Source organism: Pteropus vampyrus, unplaced genomic scaffold, assembly GCF_000151845.1.
Source record: "Pteropus vampyrus isolate Shadow unplaced genomic scaffold, Pvam_2.0 Scaffold54, whole genome shotgun sequence".
In the NCBI taxonomy this organism is placed as follows: Eukaryota; Metazoa; Chordata; class Mammalia; order Chiroptera; family Pteropodidae; genus Pteropus; species Pteropus vampyrus.
Genome location: NW_011888835.1, coordinates 1,593,189 through 1,607,462, shown reverse-complemented (window position 1 = coordinate 1,607,462; position 14,274 = coordinate 1,593,189).

The following is a 14,274-nucleotide window of genomic DNA, read 5'->3' as shown; positions in this document are numbered from 1 at the left end:
AACCCAAAGTACTAAGGAGGTTAAATGCCAAGCTGGAATCCTGCACTCAATGAAAGTATGTTTCAAGAACAAGTGTGAAATAAAGGCAATTTTAGGTTAAAAAAATTGGAGACTACAATCAGTTGACTTTACTAAAGAAATTCTACAGGATATATTTTAGATAGAAGAAAAGTGTCTCGAGCAGAAAGGTCTGAGATACAAGTAAGAAAGAAAAGTTAAAAATGAGGTAAGTATTTTGACATATCTAAATGCATATTAACTATATGTGATATAATTAATAATTGATTCATTGTCCATTGACATGAATTATATTATTTTAAAAGTAAAATTAAAACTAAGATAAAGAAACAAAACATAGTAGAATCAAGTGCGCTATGAAACAAAGATCATGATTAATCAAGTTACCTGCTACAGATTGGAAATAATGAAAATCAACATTCTTTCTATAAAAAACTATAATATATAGAGAAAACTACATACTATTTGCAATAGCACACAAATGTGATATGCTTAATAATAAATACATAATTATAAAAATAGTTAGAAATTATTATGACTAAATAAGGAATTAAGAAGGAATAAATATGTGAATAAATGTACAATGTTCAAGACTAAAAGAATAACAGAGACTGATTTCCACTATAATGATGTTTATTACTGATATAATTCCAGTCATAATTACCTCAGGAGCTAAAACTCTTCTTGAATAAAAATGAGATAGTAGCACTAACTCTAACAGATATCAAAACATTAAAAATCTATTAATTAATACATAGAGATAATAAATATAACATTGGGACAGAACAGAAAACCCAAATATAGACCACGTTAATATATGAACCCATTATTTACACAGATCAATGTGTAAAGGATTAATTTCTCAGTGAATAGTGCTAAAACAACTAGGCACTTATAAAAAAATGGTCTGGACATCTACCATATAAAACACATAGAATCAATTACAGATGAAATAAAGATGTAATATACAAAGAGAAACATTTAGAAAGTAATAATGAAAAATGTTTTATGTATTCAGGTTATGGATGTATTTTAAAAGACCCACATGTACTATAACAATAAAGGGAAATTTTGATAAATTTGAGAACATTAAGATAATTACTTCCGTTCATCAAATGACGCCATTACAACTGTAGAAATAGTAATGAATCAGAGAAGATATTCGATTTAAAAATGTATAATAAAGGGCTAGTATATGTTATATAAGAACTAAAAAGCATAATCAAAATATATAACTAACTCTATTTTTTTTAAAGTATATAGCAAAGTAAATGGATGAACTATAGATGCATATGTCAACATGGATGATTCTCAAACAGAGCATTTAGTTAAAAAAAGCAGATCACAAAAAATTCATAAGGTATACTTTTAATTTTAAACATTCAAATAGGTCACAATTAAACTATATTGTTTAAGGTTGAATCCATGGGTTCTAAAATGCTAAAGTAAAGCAATGATATAATTATCACAAAAATGGAAATATTGGCTAGTTAATTCAGGGACAGGAGAGTATTCCAAGTTGGGTTTTTCAGGAAAGATTCTAGGATATTTTCAATAGAATTCTTTGGTTTATAATTTTTCTTTAATTGTTCCTTTTATGTATTTTGATTTAAAAATGTACTGATATTTACTTATGAATTATTATCTTAGTATTCTTTAAATAGAAAATGGATAAATTAAAATAATATCCATTCATTCTTTTATTATCCAATCATTCTTCTATTTAAATAAATAGTCCACAATAGATTCTATGAAGTCAGAATATGAGTTTTGGCATGTTCTTGTTATACCAAGAAGGGCACATATTAAGAATTACCTAATATATATTTAAATACATTATAATGAATGCTAAACATACACACATACTAAACGTTATGGAATATTAGCTTGGGTTATTGTTTTAAATTGTTCAATTGATTCTGCCTTGACACAGGATAGACACAAACATCCCTGCACTATTGATGTCGGTGTTGGCCATGACTCATTTCAACCAAAGGAATGTAGAAAGAAGTGATGTTATATTAGTTCTGAGCCAAAGTCATAAGCAGAATTATGTCTTTTTGCACAATTAGTTTGTGGTACTGTGATCTGCCGCAAGAAAGGCGTGTCTCAGATTTCTGCTGATTCAAGAAGAATGTGGGGTGCTCACGCAAAACTAAACCACATTCACAGCCTGAAACCTAGGCAATCCCAACAGATTCATGAATGAGAAATAAATACCTGCTGTTAAAAGTCACAGTGTGGGCTGATTTGTTTCACAACATTACTGGAGGAACAGCTGACTAAGACATATTGGAATAATCAAATGGAAAAAGATGAATTCTGGCATTAGTGGAAAGTGTTAAGAAAGACATGATGGAGGAGACGGCATTTAACCTGGGCCTTGAGAGATGAGTTGACTTTGGACTGAACTGCCTAGCTCTTCATCTTATGTTTATCAATTCAATCAGTGTAATAAACTATGGTAATTTATTGATTGTACCTTAAATTACATTGATAATAAGTTTGGAAAGATGCTTTGAGGAAAGCACTTCTAAAAACAATTATCATTGTGGTGATGGGTGATACAACAAAGTTTATTGTGTGCTTTTATAAAATGAAAATGTCATTTTCGAAAATAGTCATTTCAAATAATATAATAGCTCTCTAAATTAGTTTGCAATTTCTGTAGCTACTCTTTGGAACATCATGATCTTATTTATTTTTATGTCAGTTTTTCTGGATAATGCCCACCCCCTAACTCCCCAACTAGGTTATATCCTTCTGTAATACATTCTTAAAGTGTTTTTCACTTCTCCTTAATATCAGCAATCACAAATATAATAACAAATGATTTTATAAATATTTTTTTAGCGTTTTTCTCTCCTTTCTAATGGGTTCTAAATGGGGACAGAGACTGTGTTCTGATTTCTATTATAGAATGCCAGGAGCATGAACGGCTCTCAATAAATATTTATTTATGAAGTTTATCAATAAATGAAAGAGCACAAGCTTTGTGTCACATAAATCTGGGTATGAAAACCTATTATATCTTCCACTAAATTTGGATCTTAGATAATTTATTCATATTTTCAATAGTCTCAATTTTGTCATATGCAAATTGGATGTAGTGAGAATTGAAGAAATAGATGTAAACACATCACATAAATAGTAGTTCTCATTATCATTTAAATGCTTTATAATACATGCAGGAATTCAGGAAAGAGGAGAGGTTCATATACAGTTTTTTACAAATTCAATGTTCTATAAAAGCTCACAGGAAATAAAGCTCTTCTCATGTAAGAATAAAGACATTTTAATGAACAATATGCCTTCTTGTGTCTTCTGCTGCATAAATAATTGGTTTGTGCATGATTACCGCAAATGTAGATCTAACCGCAGATTTCTGTAATTAGCCTATGTATTCATTGTCTGCATTACCTAAACATCACCTTTCTGTGGTTAATTATTTTCCTTTCTTGAAGAATTAGCAAAGAACATAAATAGAAATAAAAGAATTCAGAAGAACCTTTCTTCCAACAAAATTTATCTTAAGAAATATGTTTTTGCATTTTATTCTATAATTATAGCACTTAAAAGTTTATCCTGAGATCTAGACATTTAGCTGCATCTGCCTATCTATTTTCTGTAAAGTGAGTTTTCCTAGATTTTCACCTCTGCCCTCTCATAATCGCTCTTAATTATAAAATAGTTTTCTCATCGTCTTCAAGCTGCCTGGCAATTGAGGAAGCAATAATAAGAAGGCTGGAGTTTATTTGTTAAATTGTTTGCTTGAATTATGCAGAAGTGCCTTGCTGTGCTTTAATTTAAACTAATAGCATTCCTTCTAATGCTATTACACAAATAAAACACTAATAATTTAGCCTCTGTCTGCCCCCCACTTGTTTTCTAAATATATTATATACTTAAAGTGAAAAAAGACAGAAATTTACATTTTTTCTTTAGCTAAGTAATATTCAGCATATTGGAAATAATTGCTATTCTTCCCCAATATCTTCAGGCTACTTTATATGCAAGAAATCTCTAAACTATATGTTGTTTTTCCTGTTCATAGAGAACACGGCTAGGGGGTTAGGTGAGTCTGATGTTAAAATAGCTATACCTTCCCTCCTACAAGTGAAGGCAATTCAAAGGCAGTTCAATTTCCTTAAAACAGAATTATATTTATTTATATATTTATTTATTTATAATTTATAAACCATAAAATTTACTTATGTTGGTTTCAGTTCTATAAGTTCTGACACATATCGAATTATATTACTACCACCACAAATGAGACACAGAATTACTCTATTATCCAAAAAATTCCCTCATGCTATCAATTCTAATCAACTGCTTACCCCACACACAACCTCTGCAAAACACTGATGTGTTCTCCTTAATTTAAAGTTGAAACATTTTTTAAAAAAATAGATATTTATTACAGGACATTTCTGTTTCTAGTCTATTTAAATTTTGTAGATTTTCTCTTCTTTTGAATCTAATCCAACAGTAAGTTTTATAAAATTTTTATTTAATCGGCACTCCTATGCTTTATAGCTCGTTTTTGTACAATATGACTGGTGTGTTATTAACAAAATGTTTCAGGCTTGAGTAAATTTAAGAATCTTTGAATTAAATAATTCCTCTTTTTAAGATTTCTCTCACCTATATTCACAATAAAACGTTCATAGTATGGTTTCCATGGATTATTTGGATGCAGGGCAAGATATAGGAAACAACAGATAAGTGTCAGAAACAGATCTCTTCCACTGAGAAATACAGTAGATAAAAACCAAGGCAGTTGAAGCACACTAATCGAAATTTCTATTTTCTATATCAAAGATTACTGATGATCTATATAAATTCACCCTGAAATTTGCACAGTCCTATATAACATAAGCAGATGTAAAGGAGCCTATATTAAAATGTCTGGATGAGCAGAACTTCCCATAAGTTTTTATGATTATTGAAACTTAAACCAAAAGTATAGACATAGTATCTGAAATTGAGACTTGAAGTTAAAAATTGGGAATGCCTTTGAAAACCTGATGCACGTTAGCAAAATATAGGCAATGAAAAGGGTTGATAACGTGGACTGAGTTGAATGGAGTCTTATATCCAATGTGAAATGCTGTAAATGATTTATTTTTATCTAGCATGGTTGAATATATGTTTCTCTTCTATAAACTAGTATAGTTATACTTCCATAATGTCAGCAACTAAACTTATTTAAAGTGCATTTTCTCAGAGTGGTCATGAGATTTTGCTTATAAATTATCAGTTTCAATAAGCTAAAGCAGATGAGCATGAGACTGGCAGTATGGTCTGATGCTATACTTTTCGTAAATCAATATTATTTAATCTGGCATATGTATGGATTTGATAAAAATGAGAAATATTTATATTGGCTTTAACATTATAGCAATTCATAGATGCTTTTAAAATTAAGCATAATGGTCAATGATAAGTCTAGTCAATTTTATGATTCGCAAATTCCCTCAATGAAAGAACTGCTATAAGAATTGCTCTCCTGCTGTGCACAATAAGAAACAAGATATAAGTATATGAAACAACAGTTTTTAGATGTTGAACTATGAGGATCAGAGAACTTTTTTACCTGACTGAAAAATAAAATATATCTCAGTATTAACATTGCTTAATCATCAGAGTCCGTTTTCAGGCAGGCCATAGAGCATTGGACTGAGGAGATACAGATTAAATTTTGAAAAGGCCAAGGCAGAATTTACAAGTCATAGTACTTAATAAGCAGGGAAAATGGAGGGAGAATGAGAGTGGTAGGAAGGAAAGGAGAGAGGAAGAGAGAGAAAAAAAGAGAGAGAGAGAGAGAGAGACTGTTTAGCTGTGTGTTGATCTGTGTATGGGGGGAAACACCCTGGGGCAGGTAAAAATAGTATTGGGATTCCAAGACCTCATAAAAGATGGAGAACGTTTCATGATCACTCTACCTGGAATGGAGAGATCTCATAATATCTAAGTCTTTGGATAGAACAAAACAAAGCTTAAACAAGTCTCAAAAAGATCAAACTAATCTGCAAATAATTTGATTGCATTCTGGAATAAATTTTAGCACTGTGTTAGGAAAATAAAATTATGTAGCACCCAAGACTGCTAATTCTATAATATCTGTAATGAAATTAACCTAATTAGTGGGCATGCAAAGAGGCAGAAAACTAAGGATTTAAATCCTTAAATCCATCAGTAGAATCTGAGCCAAAAAGATAGAAACTATGGAACACAGAATTAGTAAGTAAAGATGTTAAAACAGCACTAAACATACATATATATTCAATGAGGTAAAGGAAAAATAAACACAGAGAGAGAAGAAAGATTTTAAAAAAGTGAATGTGTTCTAGAGATAAAATCACAATAACTACAATTATTTAAAAGTACAATGGCACCATTTATCGGCTGCGAAAATTGAAAAGACACATGTAAAATAATGAAACTAGACTGCTCTCTGTCACCATACACCAAAATTAACTCCAAATGGATCAAAGAACTAAATATAAGACCTGAAAATGTAAATTGAATAGAAGACAACATAGGTACTAAACACATGCACCTTGATTTTAGAGAGGATTTTATGAATTTTAGCTCAAAGGCAACGGAAGTAAAAGCAAAAATAAATGAATGGAATTATATCAAATGAAAAGCTTACGCACAGCAAAAGAAACCATCCACAAAACAATAAGGCAATCAACCAAATGGGAGAAGATATTTGTAAACAACACCTCTGATAAGGAGCTAAAATCCAAAATATGTAAAGAAATCATACAACTCCACAACAACAACAACAAAAACAATCTAATTAAAAAATGGGCAGAGGACCTGAACAGACACTTCTTCCAAGAAGACATACAAATGGGCAACAGACATATGAGACCATGAGCAACTTAATTAGAAATTAGGAAAATGAAAATCAAAACCACAATGTGATACCACCTCACACCTATAAAAATGACTATTATCAATAAGACAAGAAATACAAGTGTTAGAGAGGTTGTGGGAGAAAAGGAACCCTTATACACTGCTGGTAGGAATGTAAACTGGTACAGCCACTATGGAACACAGTGTGAAGTTTCCTCAGAAGAGTAATAATAGAATTATCATATGAACTAGCAATCCCTTTTCTGGGTATCTATCCCCCAAATTTGAAAACATTTATCCCTAGAAATACATGCATCTCGATGTTCATTGCAGCATTATTCACGTGGAAAGACATGGAAACAACCTAAGTGTTCTCCGATAGATGACTGAATGGAGAAGATGTGGTACATATATACAATGGAATACTAGCTAGCCATAAGTAAAGATGAAATACTGCCATTTGTGACAACATGCATTGATCTTTAGAATATCATGCTTAGCAAAATGAGTCAGACAGGAAAAGTTGAGAATCATATGATTTCACTTATGTGTGGGATATAAAACTGAGAGCAACAAACAAGACAAACCAACAAAAACTCATAGACAGAGACAACAGTTTAGTGGTTACCAGAGGGAAAGAGGAGAGATGGGTAGGTATATAGGGGTAAAGGAGGTCAAGTATATGGTGATGGAAAAATATTTGACTCTGGGTGGTGAACATACAATGCAATATATGTATGACGTATTATTAAACTGTACACTTGAAAACTAGATAATGTTATTAACCAATGTCACCCCCATAAGTTAAAAAAATAAATAAATAAAAGTACACTGGTTATAATTAAAATCAGATTAAACACTGCAAAAAAGATCAGTGAACTTGAAGAGTCAAGTTCAAAAATGGACTAGAATTAAAAAGTGGGTTTAGGAAGATCACAGATGTCACTTTTATTTTTATATGTTAGCATTTAGTGGTTACCAGAGGAATTGGAAATTGAAACTATTTAATAATACCTGAAATAACTGTAATATCACATATTTTAACATCTAAAAGCAAAACATACTTGAGGAAAATTTTAGCAAGACATATACAAAACCTATAAACTGGAGACTAAAATAGCATTGTTTAGAAAATTAATGATGATTTAAATAGATGGAGAGATACACCATGTAAATGAATTGTAAGATTCAATATTGTTGTGATTGATTCTCTCTACATGTATCTATAGATTCAGTTCAAAACCAAACACAACTTGACATAATTTTAAATTGTTTTGGTAAAAACTGTAGTTATTTTAAAATTTATATGGAAATTCAAGTAAATGAGAATACCCAAAACAATTTTGGAAAAGAAAAACAAATAGGACTGACACTCCATAATTTAAAGACTTACTATAAAGCTAAAGAAATGAGGACAGTATGGTACTGGCTTATATATTTTTTAAAAAACTAGATCAATGGAATAGAATAGCAAGTCCATAAATTATCTATAGCCAAATGATTTTTGATAACAGTATCAAAATGATTGAGTGTAGAAAGTATAGTTCTTTCAACAAATGGTGCTGGAAAAAATAGAATATCCATATACAAAAAAAACCCCTTCAATTATTAACTGATATGATATAAAAATTAACTCAAAATGGATTATAGACCTAACCATATGTGATAAAAATATAAAACATTTAGAATAAAATATAGATCTTTTGAAATGTATGGAAATTTTTGTTAGATTTCTTAGATAACTCACAAAATCATGAATTATATAAAAATAATTATAGCCTGTCTTTCATCAAAACACTAATTTTCTGCTATTTGAAAGATATTCTTAGAAAATGAAAACTCCAGCCATTGAAGAATATACTTGCAAACCACATATATGATAACGAATTTGTACATATGTAATGATTAATTTTATGTGTCAACTGTGAACTGGGCTAAGAAATGTCTAGATAGTTGGTAAAACATGATTCCTGGGTGCTTCTGTGAGAGTGTTTCCAGAAGAGATTAGCATTAGAATCAGTAGACTGAGTAAAGGTCTGCCCTACCACAGGGAGCAAGCATCATCCAATCTGTTGAGGACCTGAACAGAACAAAAAGGTACAGGATGAGTGAATTCTTTCTCTCTTCTCCACCTGGGTCATCTCTTATCCACCTGGGTCATCTTCTCTTGCCCTCAGACATAGGTGCCTCTGGTTCATGGGCCTTCGACTTTGAGACTTACACCAGTGGCTTCCCCAGTTTTAGGCCTTTAGCCTCGGTCTGGTAATTATACTATTATGTCCCTGAGTTTTCAGTCTTCCTTTCTTGGACTGATACAGTACCTGCTTTTCCCGGTTCTCTACCTTGCAGATGACAGATTGGGGAAATTTTCCACCCCCTCAACTACATGAGCCAATTCCTTTAATAAATCTCATATACCTATTATGAAGTTTATGCTTGAACAATGAGGGATTAGATGGGCAGATCCCTCCCCCCGCCCGCCCCTCATGTAATCAAAACTTCTCCTGTAACTTTTGACTCTACAGTCGGCCCTTTACATCCAAAGTTAACCAGTTTTTTCACCACGTGGTTTGGAATCCCCAGTTTGGAATCTGTGGTTGGGAAACTGGGGTAGGGAGAAGGCAGTTGGGAATGCAACATACTGTTGATTCTTGGTTGGTTGAATTGGCAGATGCAAAACACGTGAACAGAAGGGTCAATTGTATTTATTGAAAAAAATCTGTGATCCTTGCAGTTCAAACCCGTGTTGTTCAAGGACAACTTTATATCCTATGGGTTTTGTTTCTCTGGGGAACCCTGACTAATACAATCCAGAATATATAAAAAGTTAACACAACTCAAAAATGAGAAAACATAAAAAGCCAGTAGAAAAATAAATAAGTCCTTTACAAAAAAAGAAATATGAGTGGCAAATAAGCATAAGAAACAATTTTCGACAGCATTAACCATGAGGGAAAATGTACCTAAAAACTATAATGAAATATGAAAAAACATTCTTAATTAAAAGTCCACTATTAAAAATCTTGAAAATACCAAGTACGTGAGAGGATTTAGAGAACTGAAGCTCTCATATTTTGCTTGTGGGAATGTAAAATAGTATATTCACTTTGGAAAATAATTTGGCAATTTCTCATAAGGCTAAATATAAATGTGCTATAAGACCAAGCAATTCTACCTCTAGGTTTTTAGCCCATAAAAATGAAAACATATTCATACAAAGTATTATATATGAATATTCAAAACAGCATTATACAAAAGAGATCCAAACTGGAAAAATCTCCAAATGCCTGCCAACTTCAGAAAGAAAGGATTAAAGAAAAATTGTGGTAAATATATCAAATTTAATAATTCTCAGTCTTAAACTATGAATCCAAAAAAAAAAAACCACTATAATAAATCTCTAAAAGATAGACTAAGTGAAATAAGTCAGGCTCACATTACATACAGTATGATTTCATTTATATGAAATTCTAAAATATGAAAAACAAAACCATAAAGACAAAGTAGATTAGTGATTTCCAGGGTCCAGAACGAGAGGCTGAGGACTGAGTGCAAAGCTGCTCAGGGGAACTTTTTGCTGTGATGGAAATATTATATATTATGACTTTGAAGTGGTTACATGACTATATGGATTTATAAAACTTATTAGACTAAACACTTAAAATGGGTGATTTTATGTACCCAATTTTTTAGAGACTATTTTTTATAGCAGTTTTAGTTTCACAGAAAAATTGGGAGGAAGATACAAAAATTTCCCACATATTCCATGCCCAAACAAATGTAGTCTCCCTAGTTATCAAAATCATCCATGAGAGTGGGACATTTATTACGACTGGTAATCCTATATTGATACATCAAAGCACCCAAAGTCCATAGTTTATATTACTGTTTACTCTTGGTGTTGTACATTCTATGGATTTGGACAAATGTATGTATTCATCATTACAGTATCATACATAGTTTCACTGCCCTAAAAATTCTCCATGCACTGCCTGTTCATTTTGCCCATCACTCCAACCCCTGGAAACCACTGATCTTTTACTATCTTCATAGTTTTGCCTTTTCCAAATGTTATAAAGTGAAATCATACACTATGTAGCCTTTTCAGATTTTTTTCTCTTTCTAAGATAGATTAGTGTGCCTGAAGTTTACAAGATAGTAAGGGAGAGAGGAAAAAAAGCAAGATTGGGCAAAGGGAGACTTGGACTACCCCCAAGAGGAGCTCTAGGATGCCCTTCAGGGTTGTTCTGAATGTAACAAAAGGATCTGCAGGCACCTTGATCTTGGAGTTCCCAGTCTCCAGAACTATGATAAATAAATGTCTGTGTGTTTAAGCCATCTAGTCTATGGTATTTTGTTAGAGAAGCTCAAGTTCATTAGGACGAAATATTAATTGTGACATAATATTTTTATTCAGATAGAAAAGAAGAATACATAATATTCTTATTTTTATAAGAATAAAACTTTTCTCCTTCGTTGTATCAAATTATCTTTCTCAATTTTATTGAAATAAACACAGACTCTTATCATTTATAACTAATTCTGTTTTATAAACAAGAAAATATAGCATATATATATTATTTTTCAAATCGTTTATATTCTTATATTTTAATCTACTTGAAAGAAACATAAATCTTCCTAATTTGGTTTATATAAAATTACCTTTATTTTTAAATTTTTGCCTTGTATATTTCATTGCAGGTGTTGTTAGGTATATAAGTTTGTTTTAATTTATAAATAAAATATGCTTTTATCATTAAAATTATTCCTCTTTGCCTTAAAAAAAAGAACAAATCATGGATTGGAAGAAAAATATTTGCAAACCACATATTTTAAAAAATGTATCTCCAGAATATTTAAAGTACTCTTACAACTCAAGACAAAAACTAAAAATGAGCAAATTAAATAAACATTCAAACAAATCAGATATATGAACACCTAAAAAGCACAAAAACAGTTGTTCAACACCATTAATTATTAAAGAACTGAAACTGCATATTAAAACCACAACGAATATTTTTATATAATATATATACACACATAAGAATGGCTATAATTAAAAAAAAAGATTTTAATCAAAGTATAACTAATTTTGCTTATACACTTCTAGATCTATTAGAATTAAGTCTTTATTAAAAAGCCTGATGCTTATCTTTGCCTTATATCAAGCATGATTATTCTCCAGGCTCATGAGATGTGGAATATCTCTTGGTGGACAAAGTCAAGTTTGATGGCCTTCGAGAACCCCCCAAATACTCTATGTATCCAAAACATTTGTCAGGCCATTGATTGGTCCAGTTTCATAAGGACAAAAGGAACAGTATTATACCATGGAAGACAGTTGAACATAAGATTCAATTGTATTTGTACAATATGCCTTTTTATAACTTACATTTTGTACCAACCAGCTTTTACTTTCTCATAATTTAATGTTTCTCTGGAAAGCATCATTTGTCTATATATTTGAAGGCTATGTGCAATACCATAGCATTCTGGAAAATGGTGACAGAATTCTGCAGTTAGAATTCTCTCTCAGGCATTACCATGCATAGTTCTTCCCAAGGTATATATTGTACTTTTCAGACTTTTATTTCTATTCCAAGATGCCCTAGAAATTTACTCCAACCAGATTTTCTGTTCGAAAAGTGAATATGACTATAAAACAAGACAAATTCTATATTGAGTGAAACAGAACTAATGCCTCTATAATATAGCATATGTCTTCCTTAAGCAGGATTTTTTTTCTGTTACTACATACACATCTGATATACAATGGAAACATTTTTATATAGCAACAGGAACATTTTCTATGTATGTTATTACTTCGTGATAATATCTGCTATTGAGGACATTAATAGGATGTTCTATACATATTGGCTCTGACAAAAGAGATCAGAGTATACAGGAATCAATTCATACTCTGGACATTTAAAAACGTTAAATTTAAGGCATTATGTTTGAAAGAATAGAAAAACTAGGATCCACTCATGCCCAGACAGGGGAAGATTTTATATAATCGGGGGAGGGGAGAAGTTAGAATATGGAAATAAAGCAAGAAACTGTCCCTGAGAAAGATTCTCCCTATTGCCAGCCACACTATGATGATTATGTTATATTCCAGAAGAAAGAATAAATATCCTGAATAGTTTGGTGTGATGGGCTGATTAATGTCCTCCCCAAAGATGTCCACATTTTAACTCCTGGAGCTTAAACATGTGCTATCTTATATTGTAGAAGGGGCTTTGAAGATGTGAGTAAGGATCATTAGATGGGAATATTGTCTTAGATTATTTGGATGGGCCAAATGTAATCACAGGGTCTTCATAAGCGGGAGGCAAAAGATCAGTCAGAAGTAGTCGTGACAATGGAAATGAGGTTGAAATGCTTTAAGGAATGGCCATGAGCCAAGGAATGCAGAGGATCTACAGAAGCTGAGAAAGGCAAAATAATGAATTCTCCACTGAGCCTCCAGAAAGAACTTGGCCTTTCGGCATTTTGGTTTTAGATTTCTGACCTCAAGATTTATAAGAGAATAAATTTGTATTGCTTTAAGCCACTAAATTTGTCATAATTTCTTAAATCAGCAATAAGAGTTCATTGATTTGGCAAAGACAAACTGTATCTATTCCAAGTAGAACCTGTTGAGGAGACAAGAGCTTGGAAATCCTTCATGAACTGACTAGGGGTGGGAAAAGTACAGTAGAAAATTGTAATTACAGAAAAACAATGTTCTGAGATTATTTTTGCTACCTGCCTATATGGATGCGAATAGAAATGAACTTTAATTATAGACAAAGAAAGGACATTGCATTACTTAACAGTTTCATTCCTACTAGTCTGACGTATACTTTGGTCATCGAAGTTTGAATTTAGAGAAAACAGATTATTTAGCTTTGTATTAAACAGTCAATTTTCTCTCAGACATTAAAAAAAGAATATGTTGAAATATTTAAACCAAAACAGGCTTTCCTAACAGTGAAAATTTTATCTCTCATCAGCAGACTAGGGTAACTTAGCGCATTTTGGTAAATAAGACACTTAGAATTTAATTTCCAATTAAAAGAAGAATCCCCATGAGTTCTCTGAATGTCTTGTTAAGATTAAATCTTCAATAACTATTTGTATTTGCTCCTTACTGTGTTATGGAAAGCATAAAAATCTGAAGTGGCAATTTCTAGACCAAAGCAAACAAAACAGCTATCAGTAACAAACAATCCTCCTTGATTTAGAACAAGCAGCCAATCAATATACATAAACATTATTAAGTAATCAATAACTTTCTTTAATTTATTTTAGCTTTTATAAAATCTACATAACATATGAAATATTCATTTGCAAATATCTCAATTCCTGTTTTATTCCCATCAGTAACAAGATATGATATTC